The sequence below is a fragment of the Protopterus annectens genome, chromosome 4.part0 (genome assembly GCF_019279795.1).
Source record: "Protopterus annectens isolate FY-2018-M chromosome 4.part0, PAN1.0, whole genome shotgun sequence".
Taxonomy (NCBI): domain Eukaryota; kingdom Metazoa; phylum Chordata; order Ceratodontiformes; family Protopteridae; genus Protopterus; species Protopterus annectens.
Genome location: NC_056733.1, coordinates 800,784,317 through 800,807,043, shown reverse-complemented (window position 1 = coordinate 800,807,043; position 22,727 = coordinate 800,784,317).

The window sequence follows — 22,727 nt, the reverse complement described above, 5'->3', positions numbered from 1 at the left end:
GTACATTATTTGTTCAAGCAGGCATCTCTAATCTGTTCTTCACCTGAATGCCATAAGAAATAATAATTCTTTAAATGAAAGCATCTGCCCCTGCACAATATTGTTTTTTTTACTGATAATGCATACATATACATATATAAGAACATGTATTATCAGGCAATAGCAATATTTTAATACTTTAGTATTGCATTTTTGCATGTATAATGCAACAGCTCTTTGTGAAAAATTGTAGAAGTTCATAATACCAGTTAGTTCCAAGCATAGTATTTTTAAATCTGTTCAAGGTCCACCTCCAAAAAGTGAAAATTGTGGCCATTGATAATCACAGACAACTTTCATTTATTAATGAAATGTGTTTTAGATCTGTATAAACAGAAAATAAAGTTACAGAGTTTTGTGAATCTTCTTGATTCATTTCTGCCATAAATACACTTGACTCTGAAGATAATGAATTCTCTAAAAAGTTGGCCATTCATATGATTATTTTTGGATTCATAATTATTTTGAGATCTTTGCACTAGAACGTTATTCACTTAATAAAATGAGATGCTTCTAGCCAATGGAAATCCTGACAGAGTTTAAAACAAACTTTGGTATGCATGGTGATGATTTAAAAAAAAAACTTATATCCTCAAGATATGTTGCATTCATTTAACCACTGCTGTATGTATTCTGTGTGTCATAGTGCAGGGACATATAATTTAATGAAGACTTATGGCAGTCTGCAGCACCTCCTACTGTTGCTATAAGTATAGTTACACAAGGTATTTGAATTCCATAAATAAAGAATTCTTGCATTTTAATGCAGGCTAAATGTTAGCAGGATATGTAATTCATTTGCAGAAAAGCAAATCAATAATACATTATCCTATCCTTTGCTGCACTTATTGTGGCAAAATTAAGTAGAATGTTCCCATGAGGACAACAACTTTTAAGGTTTCTGTCATGTAGGCTATATTCTTGCACAATATCTTTAAAGTTCCAGTACTGACTTTGAAATATTTAGTAAATAACTAGTTGCAACTGAAATAAAGTTAACATTTGCAATGAGAATGATTGTTATACTGCTATTAAATAAGTCCTAAGGGAGACTGGCTAACAAAAACACTGTCCTTGGTCACTGATGGAGCGTAGAAAAATAAAGTTTATGCCAGATCACAAAAATGGCACTTTAGTTGCAAACCTTCAAAAAGTTTTGGAATCATTCTGAAAGAATAAACATATTAAGTGCTCATATAATGTGCATCCTAATAATTCAGAAAGGAAAATAAAATTCCACATATCCATCATTAACAATATAAAAAAAATCTGAAAAGGTTCATCTCTTCATTTCATAATATGGCTGTTTCAAACGTTTTTATTAAATAGTGTAATCAAAAGGAGTGCACTTGATTATCATAATTGCTGTAAATATTTTATAAAATACAGGATTTAACTGTGAATGGTTTACCTTGAAACAGCTGGAACAGAGCCTCTTTTTGATGTCTAAAGCAGCTGACAAAGAGAGAAATTTGGCTGTCATAGCAAGAGAGGTATATTTGTAAATATGTTAAGATTTACTTTATACAAATGAATATGTAAGACTAAAAGAATACTCCCAAATTGGGCTGCCAGCTCTTTTCCCTTCATTGTTACAGGAGATAGTACAGGGATGACTCTTTTTAGAAGCCATAGATGATATGTTTATCATAAAGTAATTGATGTTTGTCTTTATTCTGTGTGATCCCCAAGGTACATAAAAAAGATCTACATCATATTGTTGAATGCTTACTTCATTGAATCGCCATTGAATGGACCCACTTTGTTGAAACTTCTCTTCATTGAATGGCCATTTCATTGAGTTTTTCATAGGGAAAAACAACAGTTGGCCATCATCAGGGATTTGCCCTTTTCCCCACTATAGTCAGATCTCGAAGTTGGTATACTTAGTTAAAGGAGTTGGGGGCACAGCCCCCTTCCCACTTGGGTGGGTTTTAAATTTTTAGAATTTAGTGACAATCACTAGGATGGTGAGCTGTTGCTTTTCCCTATGAAAATGTTTGAAGAAACAGACATTCGATGAAGAGAGGTTTCGACAAAATGTGTTTGATCAATAGCGATTCAATGAAGTAAGTATTCAACAATATGATATAGACCTCATAAAAACATCTGTAATCCCATAGCAGATCATTTGTGTCCCAGCAGGGAAATAATTTAGAGAGATTAGATACCATTTTTGATGTGTTGCCATAGCCAAGTGTTTTACTATTTAAATCCTAAAGTAGGAAGTGTCAGCATTTTTTGCAACAACTTAAGAATGTCAAGTGGTGTGATAATTTCATGTTTATTATAATTGATGTTAACAGCTTATATTCATCTCTTGGACATGATTTGAGTCTTGCTGATATTTAGTTTTTTTTTTCTTGAAAGAGATAAACAGGGCAACTATACATTCTGCATTTGGTTGACTTTTGTTTGACCATTAACTGTATCTGATTTCATAGTGAATATTTCAATCAGATCAGATGTACAGCTGTGGGTGCAAAGTTTGCAGCTGACTATGTGAACCTCTTTATGGGAAATCTGAATATGTATTATATATTAACATATGTTTTATTTCTAATGTTATAATGTTATATTTAACAAGCATTGGATGGGTGATCTCATTTTAATAGTCAAGGGATCATCATACAACTTTACAGACTTTTTTAAATAGAATACAGAACAATACATTTGATATAACATTATCCTACAGTTTCAGCACCACTGCTATTCAGTATCTAGACTATCTAGACATTTGCATTTCTGTGTTGGATGGGAATCTACACCCTGCATCCTCCTATCCACCAATCCACTTTTATATGTAGATAGCATGGCACCCATAGGCCTGGTGCCATTCACGTAGATGTTATGTACAAGAGGTTTGTGCTTCAATGATACAGTTTCATTAAGAAGTATTGGGTCTAGTGTAATAATTCAAGCATAAGGACTACATGCTCTAAACAGATTTAACTCTAAATACTCATCAACATGCCCATACAGCCTAAGGAAAAAGCTGACTTACTACACATCTTTTGGAGCTGCAAGAAAGTATACAAACTTTGGTGCTCATTAAGAGCTAAATTTGAAAAGAATGGGATATAAGAAAACAATGTTCTCTTGTGAAACAGCAGTTTTGCACATCACACCAAAAGGCCTTCCTAACATAACCAAACATGTCCTTATAACCGTGCGCACCTTAACCCAGTATTATATAGCCAAGAATGGGTGAGATAAATCTAAGATCTCTTGGGAAAACTTTAAAAACATTGCCGTAAAATTCATATCTTCCCATAAACTACATAATAATAACCTAAATGAAATCACATAGTTCCTAAAATGTTGGGCATGTATATTAGATACAATACTAAAAGACTAATGATGAATCATTTTTTCCCTACTCTCTTACTCACTAAATATATGGACAACCTACAGATTGTAGAACCAAAAACTCTATTCTCCATACAAATAACCCCCCCCCCATTTTTAATTAAACATTATTTGATTTCCTCATTTCCTGATATAATTATCATCCTAGATATATGAAGACTAAGTGCAAGCCCAAGACACTTTACCTATCTTTTCACCTTTTTCCAATTACTAACCAATATCTTCTTAGGCAATCTCCTTCGATGGGGATACCTTGTTTTGATCCCTAGACATATACCATCTGACCTATAGAGACACTTAAATCAAGAGTGGCATCTAGGTGTAAATAGATGTGCATAGTTTCCATTTTGTAGGTTTCTTGATTGGTTGATTTTGGGACACAAGTATTTATCACCAATATGGATACCTACAGACAGGCTGATCAATATTTAAATGGTGTGGATACCTTTCATTCTAAATGATCAGTTAAATAACATACATTGTTAAAAGATGTTACTAATCCTGTGACTCGGACTAACACCACTCAAGATGGTATCTCTTTTTCTTTCTGATTATATATATTTTTCTTTTTAAGGTTTTTGACTGACTTATTTCCAGTTGTGGTACAATTTTGTTTTTCTTTTTTCAAATGTATCCATATGCCATTGTATCTGTTATATTGATTCTGTTTTCTTTTTAATTACCTCTGTTTTCAAAAATCAATAAAAAAATTATACTGGAAAAAAGCCTATTCTTGGTTTTTGAGGATGCTATAAATGCATAAGTAATAATGAATTTATTTGTTTAATTAATTTTTTGAGGGGAAATGATCAAAACCTGTATAAAGAATAAAATTTTAGGTAAATTAATCATCTTTATCAAAATTAGTCTATCTTCCATTTTATTCCATTCCTTAACTGTTTTTATTATGTTAAACTTTTATAATTTATTTTCATTGATTCAATCCAATTAGATTTTATAATTATTACAGTCACCATATACGCTGTTCCAAAACGGCAATAAAACGTCTTCACTGTGAAAACAACAAGGTGGTCATCCACCAAATAATCCAGGAACAAGTTGTAAAACAAACAGTCACTTTTAATATGGAACAAAAGTAAGCGCTTTCGCCAACAGGCTTCTTCAGACTTAGATAAAAAATTACAATTAAGAAAGCTCTTAAAAGAACTATCATTTGTCCTGATTGGTTATTAAATTAGTAAAATTGCGCTTAAAAATTTAAAGTTAAACACACACAGGTATTCATACAAATCCATCTGAATGCTCAATTCACTAAAACGAGCATCTGCACAGCAGATAACCACATTCTGTAACAGACAGATCACAGCACAAATACATATTAAAAAATACTAATGTAAAGAATGTATAACTTCATAGATTACTACTAAATATTAAACTAAAAAACAGTGCAAAGCAACCTAAATAATAAATCAATTCTCAGCTTACTTAAAATCTCTAACCTGTATTTAAATCTCAGCACTTACATCAGACTAAAGTAACAGGAGGCTAGCTATTCTATAAGCATAGATAAATTCAGTTTAAATGTTTTTTAATTATACATTCAGATGGTATGTCCTGCATATGAAACATTAGGATTTATTTAAACTGTTACTTTAGTGCTAACCAATCAGGACAAATGATAGTTCTTTTAAGAGCTTTCTTAATTGTAATTTTTTATCTAAGTCTGAAGAAGCCTGTTGGCGAAAGCGCTTACTTTTGTTCCATATTAAAAGTGACTGTTTGTTTTACAACTTGTTCCTGGATTATTTGGTGGATGGCCACCTTGTTGTTTTCACAGTGAAGACGTTTTATTGCCGTTTTGGAACAGCGTATATGGTGACTGTGATACTTATACTTATTTTATTCACGCTGGTTCCTGCTTCTGTTGGTGGATTTATCTGCTCTTGGATATTTTATAGATTTTATAATTACACCTAAATATTTAAATTGCTCATATTTTCCAATTAAATTCATGAAATTTTGTCAGTAAAATACTTATTTTTTATTTATCGGTAATGTTTCAGTTTTATTATGAGTAAATTTTAAGCATGGCATTTTCTCAAAATGCTTTATTGAGTTCATAATACATTCTATATAAGAGTCAATATCTCTAATTGTCAATAGAATATCATCAGCAAAGAACTGTATCTTAGAGCAAAAATGTTTACTAATAAGAAAACCTATTATTTTGAGGTTTATTCTGAAAAAGTTTGCAAAAGGTTCTATTGATAAAGCAAATAGCTGAGGTGACAATGGATAACCTTGTTTTGCACCTTTCAAAATTTTAAGAGGACTTGACAAAAACGCACCAATTTTAATATATGATACCAAATTCTAATATAGTCTACTTATTAGCCCTATAAAACTAGTTTAAAATTATACTCTTTGAGAACTTCAAACAGACACATCCAGTTTACAGAATCAAATGCCTTGTCAAATTCTAGACTAATGATTGAAAATGTATTTTTCCTGTTATTTGCAAGATCAATCAAATAGAAGAGCCTAATGACATTATCTTGAACTTTTCTATTTAAAATGAAACCTCATTCATGATCTTCTATTAGGCTTGGCATCAATTGATTTAATCTATTTGCAAAAATGGACATGAAAATTATGTAAACAACATAATAGGAGAAAAATAGGTTGATAAGATGAACATAAATTGGGATCATTATCTTGTTTTAAAATGGGAGAGATCGTAGCATATTTCCATGAAGGAAAGTTAGAGTCATTTCTGAATTCTTCAAATGCTTCTTTTAGAAACCTTAATGTATTATCTGGCAATAATTTATATATTTATGGTATTAGTCCACCTAAATCTGGAGCTTTGTTGTTTTTAAGATTTGTAATTTGTTTCTTTGATTTTTTAAGAGATATTGATTTATTTAATTTAATGTTTTGCTCTTTTGTCAATTTCTTGTTCACATTTTCTTTTAGAAATGTGTCCCTCAAATCATAATTATCTACAGTAATATTAGTTTTATTAACTGCTCTATGATGTTTCCTAAAGATTTCTAAGATGCCTTTTAGATGCATAACACTTTTAGATTTATTTCCAGTACTGTATGAAATCTCTTTAATATGATTAGCATCTTTAGTACTTTTGATTTAACTGCTAATCTATGTAATTTTTTTGGATTCACCAAATATGATTGCAATTTAAGCTTCTCTAAATTTATTGCTGCTTTGTAATTCAGTATTTCAACATAATTTAAGTTTAACTGTTTCAGTTTAGAGTTAGAGTTTATATCACTAGTTTTAAGATGATGCTTCAAATTATTAATTTTCATTTGTAAATTTAATAGTTCTTTATCCCACTCTTTCCTCTTATTTAGATACCAACTTTTGATTCTTCCAAATAGGTAAGCTTTTAGCATATCCCATAAAATGGATTAAGAAGTCTTATTATTATCATTCAGTTCTAAAAACAAGTGTAATTCTTTTAAAAAACAGTCTTTAAAACCATTTATTTTTACAATATAAGCTGGAATTCTTTGCCAGAAAATTAGATCATTAAGTTTAATGCAAAAGTTAAAATTGTGATCGGACGATGGTCATGAAATTATTGATACTTCTTGTATTTTAGAGAATAATCTATCAGACGTAAACATTTTATCAATAATTGTTTGTGTGCCAAAGCTGCATGAGTAATGCATGAAATTTAGTGAATTTGAATTGTTTATTTCATATATATCTTTTAAATTTGTGGAAGCAATAAAATTATTCATTTCTTTATCTGTAGCTGATATAGAAATATTTCCAACTTTGGTAGTATCTTTTGCAGATACAATACAATTGAAATTGCCCACTACAATAATGTCACATTTTAAAAAGACTGAAATTAATTCTAAATATTTTCTTGCAACTCTAGCACCAATACCAGATATCCAATATGCATTCACCAAAGTGAAATATTTCTTATTTATCTCTAAGACAACTAGACTCAACATTTTATTTTTATCAGAGTATGTGCCAACTATTTTAGGTATTGATAATGATTTCTTCCATAATATCATGGCACCTCTTCTCTTGGTGTGATAATGTGATTCCACAAGAACTGAATAATCATTGAAAATTGATCAATGTCTTTCTTTATTAGATGTGTTTCTTGTAGAAAAGTGTTATCTACCTTATTTATTTTTAAATATTTAATTAGGCTTTCTCTCTTTATATGGTTATTAAGACCATTTACATTTAATGGTATGCATTTATAAATTGACATTTTTTAAGATATGTTTAAATATATATGGTTCTGGTATGGACACATAACTTAAACTAATCACTAGTAAGATAATCTTAAAACTATATACATCCTCTAACATGGAATACTTAATTCCCAATTTGATGATGTAATCATCAAAACCACCCTCTTCCATCACCAAATTGCTAATCTAATCCTTTTTAGTGCTACTGCCTCTTAAATCAATCTAAATAACAGATTGAAGTAATAAATAGCTGTTCTCCAATATTTTCTTGAAACACAGTTTCCACACATTTACAACTCTACCTAACTAAGCATATTTTAAATTCCCAGGCATATTAATATAACTACAAATTACACCAATATTTAAGTAAACCTATTCTAGCTAAAGCTGTCATTCAGTTAAGTCAATTTATACAGTCAGTGTGCATATAAATGTTTTTACTTTTGTTAGTATTCTATGGACATCATTATGAAACTACAAATTAATAGCTATTTGTAACAACTATACACTCTCAATAGTTTCAATGAAGTATGTGTTCCTTGTTGTGTCTTTCGACTTATCCCGGTTAGGGGTCACCACAGCGGAACTCCGGTCCGCTAATGTTTGGTAGTGGATTTTTATGTGCCGATTTACCAGCCCTGATGCACAACCTTCAACGAAGGCACACCCAGTCACATATGCCTCCATGCAGAAGACGCTCTTACTGAGAATCAAATGGGACAACGTCTTGCTGTGAGGCGACAACGCTACCGCAGCACCACTACCGCGGGTTGTATTTCTTAATTCTAGTCCCCTAAAATTGGAACCCCATAACTAATGTTCTTTCTTGTTTTTTTTGGTATGAGTTCTATTTTAAAGCTTAAAATTCATAGATATTTGAGATTGTTTATAATATACCTTAAGTAGTTAATAAACATGTTAAGTTTAACTATTATGTCTCTGTTTGTTTAGTCTTATTCAAACTGTAAAGGAGCTAAAATTATCCATATATGGTTATATTTGTACAGGTTCCAACCTAAGGTGTAAAGTTTTAATATCAGAATTATATTATACATTGTTATACTATTATAGTGTTTTATTTCTTAAAAGATCAAGAGAAAATCCAAACCACCAAAGAATCATATTATACATTAAACTCATTATAAAATTTCCTTTTGTTGAATCACTGGTAAATATTTGCAGCATCTGTTTCCATATTTTCCATATTTTGCTACCAACCAATTGGGATAACACCTAAATATATTTTATTAGCAAAACTATATAAAATAATAAATATATAAAATAACAAATAACCTGTCCTTATGATACAGAATGAAACAACACTGCAGTAAACCCCTTTACTATAGTGCAACAACAAACAAAATATTCATAATATTTAGAACTAAAAATCTATTCTAGGTGTTTCATTAAAGGAAGTAAATATCATTTAATAATAAAATTTTCCTAGTTCAGAAGTACAAGTGTTTAATAACATTAAGTCTAAAACTGAAGCTAAATTATCAGAACTACTGGGCTTCTGGGTAAGGAGGAACCAAGGAGGAAAAAATAGAGGAAGGCAATTAATAGACAGATCTCTCATATACCACTTAAAATGTAACCCTAATAGGGTGACTAATAAGATTTCTGTTTTTTTAAGTTCAGATATAGTCTTTATACATTCATATGAGGTTGTGATAGATATAGTAAACTCCATGTTATATGCAAGGTGAGGAAAAAATGAAAATCTCAATGGTTTAATACTGTGCATTTCTGTTAGAGCACATAATAATCTTATTCACAAAATCCTTGCATAAAAACAGCACAATTAAGTTATGAATTAATATTAACATTAAAAATATCAGGTATTCATAGGTTGTCTACTAGTAAAGTACCTGGTACCATGAACTATACAACCTTCTAAACTCACATCCATATGAAAAGGGAAATAACTTGTCTGAAAATAATTTAGAATGTGAAAGATATTATTCTAATTCTCAGGCTTATATGTATCTACGCATACAAACTCAGGTTCATTAATTCTAGAAAGTGAATCTCCCTAACAACCCCTTTGCAATGTTTGGTATTCACCTATCCGGATCTCAGTCAGGTCAAAAATCCTATCATCACTGTGTAACAATCTCTTATATAGTACTCATTGCTATCAATATTAGGAATATTCATAGTAAAATATATTGTTTTCAAAATTGTCCCATTCCCACATGACTGGAGTAGCCACAATCTATAAAACATGTTAACAGAATGATAACTAAAGGCCACCACTATTTAAATGCAAAAGTTCCCACTGTTTTCCAACAGTGAGCAAATCAAATATAGGTGTTGTAATGTGTACCAGAGCCATCTGTATAAGTTATAAGATGAAAAATTGTTACCACAGAAATAACCTCATTGCACTCAATGACTGTCACGTGCCAGTCACCGATAATAGTAAACATATTTGTAGTGTAAAACTCAAGTGGGAAGAACAATAATGTGGAGAACCCATATTCACCAAAACCGTCTAGAATATGTACTTAAGCTATATCAAATAATAGGCAAACAAATTACTATTGGATAATTGGAGATATCTCACCTTATTTCAATATATTTCATAAAGCATAAACTGACATCTGAATATATTTAAATATCAAGTATAAAGTCCTGGCAACTTATTTTCCAGGTAAGCATTGTAATCTGATGAAATATGAATTTCCCTCTTAGACTGTTGTCTGTTGGATCATTATGCATTAAATCCTATAGTCATAAAAATGTGTCCTCATCCCACTCCTCTCCTTTCTTCCTCTATTGCTTCTATTTTTTTATTTCTCTTTCCCCTCCTCTCTCATCCCCCTCTACCCTTCTCTTATTTTTCATGCCATTTATTCTTGTTCTTTTCACTTTCCTTTTACTTATTCTTTTATTTATTATTTATTTATTTTATATTTGTTGACCGGGCTAGTCCAGCTGGATACATATCCATTTTCAGTAGAGGCCCGGGGAGAAAAGCTCCAAACATGAGTAAATTATAACATTCAAACATTCAAAAAATGACTAGTTTCAATTACATAGCAAGACATACTAAGAAATGTTATTAATTTGTCAACAATGTATGGTTTCATTAGAGTAGGTGTAAGAAAGAATCAAGTATTAGTTCTTTAGTAGGTGTCATGTACAATCAGACAAGAGGTTACAGTATTTGAACATTAGCATTCCCTTGAAAAATAAATCATTAAGTCAGCAAAAAGAAGAGAATGAGAAGGAAAAGATGCAGGTAAAAAAAGAGTGGGGGTCGTAATTATTCAAGAGTTGTAGGGGGGTATTTGTTCTGGAAGCAGGAGAGGAAAGGGGGAGGAGAAGAAAGAAAAGTATGATTCAATCAGGTTTTGAGCAAGGCAAAGCCAATGTATTTTTAGGTGATCTCTGAGGTGTTTCTTAAAGATTGGTGTAGATGAGATAGAAGTGAGTGTACTAGGAAGTTTGTTCCAGATTCTACCCACAACATTAGAAAAGAGTGACTCACCCGCTTTGTTATTAGATAAATTGTTGGCAATAAGTAACTTATTAGAAGAGCGTAGTGTAGTAAGATTTTTATATGGAGAGATCAGATTAGAGAGGATAGGAGTATTAGTAGGATGGTGCAGGATTTTTTGTGCGATCACAAGTTGATTGTAATGTAGTTGGTTTTGTAGTTCTAACCATCTGAGTTGTTTACGGTTAAGTCAATGGTGGGTTCTATATGGAGAGCCAGTGGCAAATCTGGTTATGTTATTGTAGCTAGTTTCCAGTTTGGTGAGATTATGCTTTGAAAGATTGGTATAAATGGTGGATGCATAGAATAGGGTAGATGTAAGATGAGTCTGGGCAATATATTTCCTAGCTAGTGGGGTAAGGAAGGGTTTTATTCTATACAGGGAGCCTAATTTTTTATTGACATATTTAATAGTATTGTTTACATGGGCATCGAAGTTGAGGTTATGGTCAATAGTTATGCCAAGGAGATGAGCAGTAGAATCAGGGGAAATACAGGTTCCATTGTCAGAGGTAATAGTGAAGTGGATCTGTGTTGATTTTTTGGTGGGAGTAAAAAGTAGTAGTTTAGTTTTTTGGGGGTTAAGAAGAAGGCAGCGTTGGGTGAACCATTTTTCAATTGTGTTGAACACATTTTGTGTAAGGGTCTGGAGAGAGGAAGAAGACTTGGCAGTACAGATAAGAGTAGAGTCATCAGCGTATTGTATACAAGTGGATTGTGGAAAAACAGTATGGAGATCATTAATAAAGATGGAGAAAAGAAGAGGGCCTAAGATAGAACCTTGAGGAACTCCAGTGCTCACTGGGAGGTGTGTGGATAGATTATTGTCCCAGAGTACTGCTTACTGTCTATTTTCCAGATAGGATTTGAACCAAAGGATTGCTTGTAGGTCAAGAGATTGGGCTTTTAGCACATTGATAAGTAGGTTGTGATTGACCATGTCAAAGGCTTTAGATAGGTCAATAAATAGAGCGGCTGAGAGAGAGTTATTGTTCCGATTCCTGTTTATGCAATCAATAAAAGTTAACAGGGCAGAAGTAGTGCTATGAAAGGACCTAAAACCGTGTTGACAATTTGCAAGCAAGTTGTTGTGGCGAAGGTGCTGAAGTAGTTGATGGTGAATATATTTTTCCATAATTTTGGCTAATAGGGAGAGTAGAGCAATTGGTTGGTAGTTGGAGATATCAGTAGATTTACCTCCTTTGTGTAAGGGGATTATATGAGAAACTTTCCATATGGAGGGGCTGTAGCCTTCTGAGATAGATCTGTTTATAAGGATGGAAACAGGGTATGCTATGGCTTTGGCTGCAATTTGAAGGTATTCTGCTGGGAGGCTATCAGCAGAGGGAGTGCAGGGTTTGAGTTTTTGAAGGAGTTTGCAGATAAAGGATGTTGGAACAGGTTGCAAATGTAGGGAGGGAAGTGGACTGTTAGTATGTTGTAAAGGAGTGGGGGTGATGGGTGCTAGTGTTTGAGTTAGAGTTTGAATAGCTTCAATGAAATAATTGTTAAAAGCATTAGCTATTTGCAGAGGGTTATTACTGGGAATAGAATAGGGGGAAGGAGTTCTAGCATGTCCTGGTTTGAGCAGTTTATTAATGCCAGACCAAAACGTTTGAGGATTTTTAGAGTGTGATTGTTGAAGGTGGGAATAGTAGTTTTTTTGTCTGAGATTATATTCTTTTTGACAGCATTTCTTAGCTGTTTAAAGTATAGATGGTCTGCAGAGCTTTTAGAGGTTCTCCATTTTGCCCATATTTTGTTTCGTAGAAGCATTTTTTCTTTAGTTTGTTTTGTGAGCCAAGGGGCTATTTTGGTTCTAACTCTGGAGGAGCGGAAGGGAGCATGGCTATTTAGAATTTGAAGGAATGTAGAATTAAAATAGGAGATTGCTTCATCCAGATTAAGTAGCTTTAGAGATGACCAGTTACAGGCTTTTAGCTCATTAATGAAGTTCTCTACTTGGAAGTGTTTTTTAGAATGATAGGTAACAAAATTGTTGTTTTTAGGGCTGTAGTTCTTTTGTTTTGTAATGTAGGTTAGAATGTGATCACTGATGTCATCTGGGAGAGTTCCTGTTTTGCAGGTATCTGGATGACTATTTATAAGGATCCAGTCAAGAGTAGTTTCTTTATTACTTGGTTTGTGGATTCTAGTAGGAGTGTTTCTTATTTGGTTGAAACCAAATAGATGTATGTGGGTGTTAGGGTTGGGGGAATTACATGTAGTCCAGTCTATATTAAAATCACCTAACACAATCGTTTCTTGAGGTAAGTGAGTGGAAAGGCTACTAAGAATGTTTTCTAGAGTGCTAATATTATTTCCTGGAGGGATGTAAGAGCAGATTATATAGATTGATTTAGAGCTATTTATTTGGAGTTTAATAGTAAGGGTCTCGGCATTGGTATTAGAGGGTAGCGATATATCATAGGGTGAAACAAGTAGTTCAGATTTGAATAAGATTGCTACGCCCCCACCCTTTTTTGATGTACGGTCACATCTTAGGATATTATATCCAGGTGGGGTTATTTCTAGGTCATGAGTAGAAGGTTTTAGCCAAGTTTCTGTAAGACAAAGAATATCAAATGCATAAGCTTGAAGGAGAGCATGCAGTGGACTAATTTTGTTGTTAATGCTACGAATATTAAGTTGTGCTATCCTGAGGGAGTTATCTAATATTATAGAGGAGGTAGCATTATTGAATGATTGATTTTGTAGACTGACATTTAGGGGGGAATGGGCCAGGATTTGGATGAATATCTCCACCTGTTAGAATGTTTGTGGATTGTGCCGATGAAATTCTAAAGCTTTTATAGTGCTTTGGTGGGGTTAACTTGTTGGGGAGGTAAGAAACGTGGGTACATCTGTGGAACCTAGGAAGCAGATAAGCTGAAGTAGAGGTGATGTTGCTATGAGAGAAGCAGTTAGAATGTGTAGTAGGGAGTGTTTGCAGATAGGACACATTGTGATTCAGAGTGTAATGTTCATAAGCAGTGAGTGTGTAAGTTAAAGTTAGAAATATAAATAAGGAAGAAAAGACAAGATAGTATTTGAGGATAGATCTATGAGAGTAGGCCATTTAAAGTAGAAGGATAAAAAAATTTATATAAAGTTGATAGGTAGCTTAAAATGTAGTTAAAGGGTAGGGTGCAATAACTGTAGTGGTATGGAAGGATAGTCAGAAGAGGTAGAGGGGAGTGGAAGATAAACTAAATAGATGTAAAAGGAGTGGTAATAGTTATTGAGAATGAGTAGAGGTGATTAGGGAGTAAGCTGGGGGGAGAAGTCAGGAGGAGTGGTTTTAGATATTGAGGTAGAGTAGAGATGTTGAGGGGGTAAGATAAGGAGAGGAGTTTATAATCATATGTTGAAGGTGATTGAATGGATAATAAAGTGGGTGTGACTTGATAGGTATAAGGTTAACAGCACAAGGGGTGGGTGGGAATTGGGGGTAGGGTAGGGGAGCGGAGTGAGCCCGTAGGGCGAATGGAGCGGGATAGAGCAAGTAGAGAAGGATACAATCAGTGAGCAGAGCAGCCCAGTTAGAGAAGGTAAGCAGGTGAGTAGCTTAAGGTGGAGCAGGTATAGTTCAAGACAAAGGTGGGGAAGAAGAAGAAATTGCTTACTAGTCTGCTAAGGGTAGAAGGTGGTGGGAGTGCAGGTAAGGAGCAGGGAGTGATGATTTAGGGGAGATCTGGGCAACCAGACAAAAGGTTGAGAAAATAGGAGAGAATAATGTTAAGAGCTAAACTAGTATGAATGGAAAGAGGGTAAGGGTTAAGGCCTGGTAGGCTGGCACCTAGTGCTCAGAGGTGGTAATACATCAGGCGACAAAGGGCAGAAAAATAACAAGTGGGAAGGATAAGGCAGGCAGTAAGGGAAAGAAAATATTACTGGTCTTGGAGAGGAGTCTGGCTGCTACCGTTCCTGACACAGGGGCCAGTAAATATAGTGCAATCTTAACACAGAGCTGAGAATAGCCTTTAACAGGGTCAAGAGATTAACGTACTGTGTAAAATGCTGCTCAAGTAGTAGTAGAGTATAGGGACAGCACAAATGTAGATCCAAGTTGCCAAGGTTTGAGGTAGATGAGGGTATCTTTAATAGCCAGGTAAGTTCCTTAGTTCCGAGTAGTGGATAGTGAGCTAGGAGGGTAGGAAGGTAAGGAGAGAGGGTATTAATATAATGAGGCAATAACAAGTAGCTCTAGCATCAATTAGAGTAGAAATTTCAACAGTTTAACATAAAGAATAGCACTACAAATCTACTAATGTGATCGTTAGAATAGTAGTAATTAACAACTGTGAACATTAGACATCTGTACTAATAAGGCTAAGTTAGGACGTTTAGTCTATCAGTAAAGCAATCACTATCATTGAAATATAACACAGGTACAAAGATTGAATATTCTATGATAGAAGTTTAACAGTAGATATCAGTATAACACAGTTAGCAATGGCTAATGTGTTCCAAAAGTTAAAAATACAGTTTTATCAATGGAGACATTAACAGGTCATTAATGACAAGACAAAGAATAATCCCTAACAGTAGGTTGTAAGAGGTGAGTGGTTAGGGCTAGGCAGGTTCGCAAAAGCACATATCAGCCACTTGGTATATTAATATTAGGTCCCACAGAGGGTAAGCAAGATACTGCTTAATATCAACTTTTAGGGTTATCTCTTCTCTTTCTTTTCTTTCCTTCCTGCCCTCTCTTTCCCAGTCCTTCATTTTCTTTTAATTTTACTGTATATTCACTTCCTATTCCATACCCTCCAATTGCTCTCTCCCCTCCCCTCTTTTCTCCTCTCTTTTTTTTTCCTTCTTATATTCTTCTCCTTTTAGTTTAGTTTTTACAGAAGGAAGCTATCTCTCCTCGTAATTATATATAACAACATACAGAAACAAAGAAAAAAAGGGGGGGCAGCTCCTGCTGCAATTCCTAATGTTATCATTCCAATTTTACCTTATATTTTGGTAACAGGCACACTATCCCCCTCCTTTACATCTACTGTACCCCTGATTACATCACCAAACCAGTTCTAAATACTACTGTCTACCTACTTACATCTGATAGTTAACAATTTCTTCTCAACATTCCATAATATATACATATACATACTTTACATAGCATTGTGTATATATGTCTTATTTTATGTGAATCATGTTAATTTGTATTTCTAACTATATTTTTCTAATAATCGTGTACTGCATGTCAATATTTATTTCACCCATGTGTCTGCAAATGAACAATACTAATCAGTGCACTACCCAAGAAAATTCAGTTTAAAATACAATAATATAAATAAAATAATACAATTGGTTTAATTCATAAAGCTGTATATGTTAATTATTTAAGCAACTTTGAGTAGACAATAGTAGAATGCTCTTTTTAGATTAAGATGTGCAAGTCCTGGATGTTCCTCTAATTTTTATATCAATGTTCAGTGAAAAATTTCCTATTTCAACAAATTAACCCTATAAGCAGCAGTATTGCTTTAGTTATTATAAAAGTCCCTTCCAAGTCATTTTTGAGGGAGATCAGAAAAGTCTTTAGGTGAACAAAAAAGAAATGTATCAGCAGTCTAACTTTTTACTTTATTACTTACAGTCCATTAGTTCACGGGTCTTTACTTTTCTTTCCCCGTCTTTTTCTTCCTTTTCCTTCCTTTTCCCCGTTTTCTTTTCATTTCCTTTCCAGCTGTATGACTTTGAATATAGCTGATTAAAGAAATGCAATGTCTGCTTATGCAGCCAAATAAAAAGTTAAAATGATCCAAGTTGAGAAATGGAGAACAAACAACGTTGAATGCCAGAATATTTATTCCAGATACGATAGAAGTAAATGTTAGACCACATACATCAAAGGGAAAGTTAAAATGATATTGCTTCCTTATGACTACAAAGCTGCTTTGTTTTGCTCCATTGAATCCTGTGCCTCATGTGTGTATAGAAGTGCAGAAGGTTCAAAGGTCATGATAACCAGCTAGTCACACCTCCAGACTATCATTCTATCTGCCTTTACTGTTCAGAGATGTTTATGCTCATGGATCTAAGAAGAGGTGAAGCTTTTTGCGATTCTATCAGGAAATTCAAAATGCCCAAGTGAACAACTACCATTAGCTTGTGCAGAACACAAAAGGTATAAAGCAGATAACATGTAAGGAACTAAACAATATAGATTAATTCAACTTCAGTGCTGAATAGCTCAAAATAAGTAAAAGCGAAAACTAATACACTCTCCTCTACCCACTCCCACCAGGGAAATACATGAAACACCTCCTGATAGTCCACCTACAAGAAACATTGCAAAAAAATAAATAAGAAAATCAAGAACAATGAGTTTGTTGCCTTGTTTAATAATGACATTAGAAGGGAAAGCAAGATAAGAAAAATCAAGGACCGTACATAAGATTGGCATTTAAGGAAACAAACAAGCACTGGTTCAAAGTCAAGCACATTATAAATCAAAGCAACAGAAAAACAACTAATTCCCTCTACAATGCCCCCATCCCAAAAAAACAACACAGACCCCTCCAACAAACAAAGTATTTAACAACACCACCTGTAATTAAATAACATAATGAGTCTATCCCCTTATTTACACCCCCTGTAAGATGGGAAGGCGAGAAAGCAGAAAGGGCGGAATGAGAACCCAATATTATTATAAATATATATAAAGGGCAAAGTAAATAATAAAACATTTAACAATATAAGAACCCACCCCAACACATTTTATTAATTACATTAAGAGTAAAACTTAGTAGTAAAATGATTGAATACATACATAAAAAAAAAGAAAATTTACCTTATTGCTGTATTCATCCTTGGTAGTCTGAAGGTACTCTTCATAACGAAGACTCAGAATTAAAATTAATGGTCAGATTACACGTCTTTGAGTTTTTTGCTAGATTTATCTTTGATGGTTAATGTACTTTTAGTTGTTTGTCTTTTCAGGCTGGGTAAAGAAAGGTCCATGTCTTCAACTTTGTCTAACAGATTATTTTTGTCACGTTCCACTTTAAGAAAACAGACAAACACTGAAGGACTTTTGATGAGTTTTATGACTTGAATATAATAATAAAATCCATCAAACTTTATTAAACATCACTTTCTTTCATTGAACAGTGAAAACATTAACTTATCCATTCATAAGGGCAGCGTACCACCGCTCACCCTTGGGATAAGCAATGTACCCCATCTGCTCACTTTTCCTCACACTTTCAAGGCAGTGCTCCACTGCTAACCTTCCTCCCAACACCTCCTTTTCTAACCAAACTGCCAAGTCCAAGCAACATCCACAACATACTCTTCCACCACTCCAAGTCCTTCAACCAAAGAACCACCAGAAGGGGAACAGAAGAGGGGCAAGCCTGTCCTTCTTCTCCACCCACCAGCCTAACAGGCTGTTTCCCCTCACTCCCTCCCATCACTACCCAGCCCCTCCAAAAACAGTCGTAGATTAGTTAAACAAATCAAGCCCAAAATCATTGAGATGAACCCCATCTGCCCTGAACCACGTCAGATCTTTGTCAGAAAACTCGTTGTGCCATATAGTGCTCACCTCCATTCCACCCAACTGCTTTGACAGACTAAAGTTCACAAACCTCCATGCCCTCTCAACTGCAGAAAACTTTCTGGCATCCCTCCAAACTAACAGAGGAATAATCTTTGACAACACCAAACACACCATTGGCTAAAACTTCCTTAAAGCCAAAAAATCCTCACATATTTGATAAACTAACTGCTGCTTCGGTGTCACACCCAAATTATTACCTCCTAGATCCACCACTAAAATTTAAGCAACCCCTTTTGACTCTGCACCATCGTAAATACCTAAAGCAACTGGTTCCATTTCAGCCCTCTCACGCCATGCCAGGTGTCCTTCCTAACTGAAACAATGTAACCCCAGTCCAGTACCAATACTATTAACAGCAACCCACCTAGCTGCCCAATACACATACGAGTGTCCCAAGATGATGATTTACCTCCCTAAAAAAAAAAAAAAATTAAATAACAATAAAAGACACCTATCCTCATTTAATATAAGACAAAAATGCCTTGGAAAACCACTGCCCTACCCTTTTAATGACTGATATTGAACTGCCCCCTTTAGCCAAATCTGGCTCCCTACACATCCGAAATGAATGAGTAGAGAATTTATCCCCATCAATACCCATAGTATACAATGCCCTTCTCATGACTAAAATCAACTACCCCCCCATTAGTGCCCTACCTCCTACTGATCTAAAACCTAGGCCATGTAATCTCCCTCCATGAACCATACACAATCTCCTTCCTCACTCCTCCAGACACATCAGCTGCAACCTGTCTTACCCCAAAACTATTGTTGTCCCTTTCCCAGCTTGATCCATCTTAGATGACCTTAGCGTAATATGAACTCCTCCTGGCAGCATCATAACATCATCCCATGTCAATGACAACAACAAGTCTGACACCCAAAATGCTCCAGAGTACATCAATATGCTCAGCATTCCCCAAAAAACACAATCTTCTGAATCACCAAATATCCCACCCAAACCCTGCAACAACACCTTTAAAATTCCCTTCATCATTGGCTATCACCTATCCCTGTTCAGTCCTTCCTCCCTGCCCCATCCTTTCAACACTTGCCCGACTGTCCTGGATTTAGTAAAATCCTCTACCTTGCTGACTGAGCGAACACACCAATTGTTGCCAAATCCACTCTCACCAATCTCACCAACTTCCCCCGTGCCCCAGCCTCCACCAAATAGGTTCATAGGTTGGTACTGATATTAGCCCAGCCACATCTAGTTGTGCTGTTGGTGTGATCTCCAGTGTGAACTTCTCTGTGTTATGTAGATTGGGACCCTGTTCCATAGTAAGGGAAGTCTCTGTGAAGGGAATCTATCCCTCCAGCATGTTCTATTCATTATTGTGTTGAGGTTTATGTAGATTTGGTTTTGATATGATGGAGCATGTTCAAATTCTCTTGGTTGACATGGCTTGTACATTAGACAGAGATCGCCTCTGAGAAAGTGGTATGCAACAGAGAACAGTCTTAGCTTTTTTCTCATGCTGCATGGGGCATTTGTTTTTGAGGCCAAATTCTTTGGTTAGGTACCTCATATAGGGCAACTGTTTGAGGCCAGTAATTCTCTTGGTTAGGTACCTCTGTGGTCTCTCCAGCTGCTGGAGATGTCTAGCCAGGTACATTACTATTGGTGCATTGTACTCAATAATGGGTCTGATGAGGGAAGAGTAGAGTAAATAACCCAACAACAACTCTTCCAACCACACACATTCCTCCTCTGGCAGCTGCCTAACAAAACTGTCAAAATCATGCAAAGCCCTACCTTAAGCCTTCCTGGTAGACACCACCCAAGACTGCTGAACCAACCCGCCGATCATTGCTGCCCAGTCTGCCACACCTCATCTGATACAACAATGAGGGTCCCTTGCCACCATCTGTGCCACCTGCCAAAACCTGGAAAACTGAAAACAAGTCAAACTGTTAGCAATCTTGTTCTTACCCCCGAGGACATGTAACCTTGTAAAAATGAAATTAATTAACAAACTCTGAAGAACTAATTTACGCAATACCATCAGCAAACATTCAGACTTAGCAGTCTTAGATTGTAAAACTCTCACCACTGCATTATTGTATAAATTAAACACGACCCTCCTACCCATCAAATGATCTCACCACACCACTGATGCTCCCAGATAGGCATCAATTCCAGGAAAGCAACATCACACTTCCATTCCTCAGGCCATTGAGGAGGCCATGACACTGCAAACCACTGTCCCGCAAAGAATGCTCCCATACCCAATCCCCTGGCTGCATCTGTAAAGAGCTGTAACTCACCCTGACCTACCTAGTCTGTTTGCCAAAAAGAGACACCATTAAACTGCTGTAAAAACTGTAACCACAAAGTTAAGTCTTCCTGTGTTAATTTGTTAACTCTCACCCAATGGTACTTACTCCTAAACCCTTTCAAAAGAAATGCCACCAACCGATAAAATGTACATCCTGGATGCACTGCCCTACAAGCAAAATGCAACAACCCTAAAAGCTCCATAGCCTCCCTCATCCATACCTTATTTCTAGCCTTCACCCATGCAATCTTTTCTTGTAGCCTAGCTACCTTCTCTTGTGGATGACAAAATAATCCTAGCCCCACATCCACAGTCAACCCCAAGAAATCTAATACCTTCGCCGAGCCCTCCAGCTTATGAATGGCCAAGGGAACTTCCAACTCTATGCACATACCCAAAAACTTTTGCATTGCCACTAAAGTTCCCTTTTTCCTGTCCTCCACCAGAAAGAAGTCATCTAAATAATGTATTACTCTCTGCTCCCCCACCTGCTGTTGCCATATCCAATGTAAAGCAGTACTACATTTTTCAAAAGTGGAACAAGCCACTGCACATCCCATTGGCATAGCTGTGCCAAAATAAAACCTGTCCCTCACTACCATGCCCAAAAACAGCCAATCCTCCTCACATACCAGCAAAAAGCAAATGGCTGACTCTATGTCCACCTTCACCAACCAGGGGGTCCTCAAAACTCCTAATGATGCAGACTGCATCATCCAAAGATGCATAAGTCACCTTAACCTCCTCTTCTGGGATAAAATCATTGACAGACTTCTCTTCTGGGTAAGATAAGTGGTGCATCAAATGGAACTTGCCTGGCCTCTTTTTGGGAACAAAATCCAAGGGCAATACCTTGAAATGTGTAAATGGAGGGGAATCAAATGGACCCAACAACCTGCCTGCCTGACACTCCTTCTTAACCAAAGCCCCCAAAACCTCTTTCCTCCCCCACACTGACACCATACCATCCCCAAACAACCTTGGCTTGATCGAAGACCCCTTTGAAAACCTTCAATCAATTCCCGAGCCACTGCTGGCTGTGGATACTGTAACAGCAGGTCCCGCAAGACATGCACTTTAATAGGAGAATGATTCCCACGGTCGTCCCCTTGTAATCCCAAAGGACCCCCCCCCCTCTGGCCACAAAAATTGGCAGGAGATCCACTAAAAACCCACTGACCAAGAAAGTTGATGTCTGACCCCCAAATTGACCCTCACTCCAACCACACTGCACCACTGTGAGCCCACCCATACACTTCATAGGTTCATAGGTTCATACTAGGCTATCTGCCCTAGGGCATTTATACTGTCTGTCAGTGACACAGAAGTGATATACGGTGTAACCTATTGATCACCCATCCACTTCTGGGTTATGAATCTGTAGCATGTCCTATTTATTTCATTCCAGTTGCTGTAGTGGTGTCTGTAAGGTACATAAAAGGGGGGCATTGTAATCACCATGGCCCTGATGAGGATGAGTAAAGTTCATGATTAGGTGGCTATATAAAATTTTTTCTAACCACTTTGGCCACGTGGTTGTCAAATGAGAGATTTTTGCCAAAGGAGATGACTATACACTTTTTTTTTTTTTATCTTGAGGCCATGGCTCTGGCACCAGTTGTCTGTTTCAACTTGTTCAGCCACAGTCCTTCCATGTTGACCTGTACCTCCGAGAAGTCCCAAGACTGAGCCTTGTGGGATGCCCACTTGTAACTGGTTTGGTCTGACACATGCTCCCAGCTATTCTAACC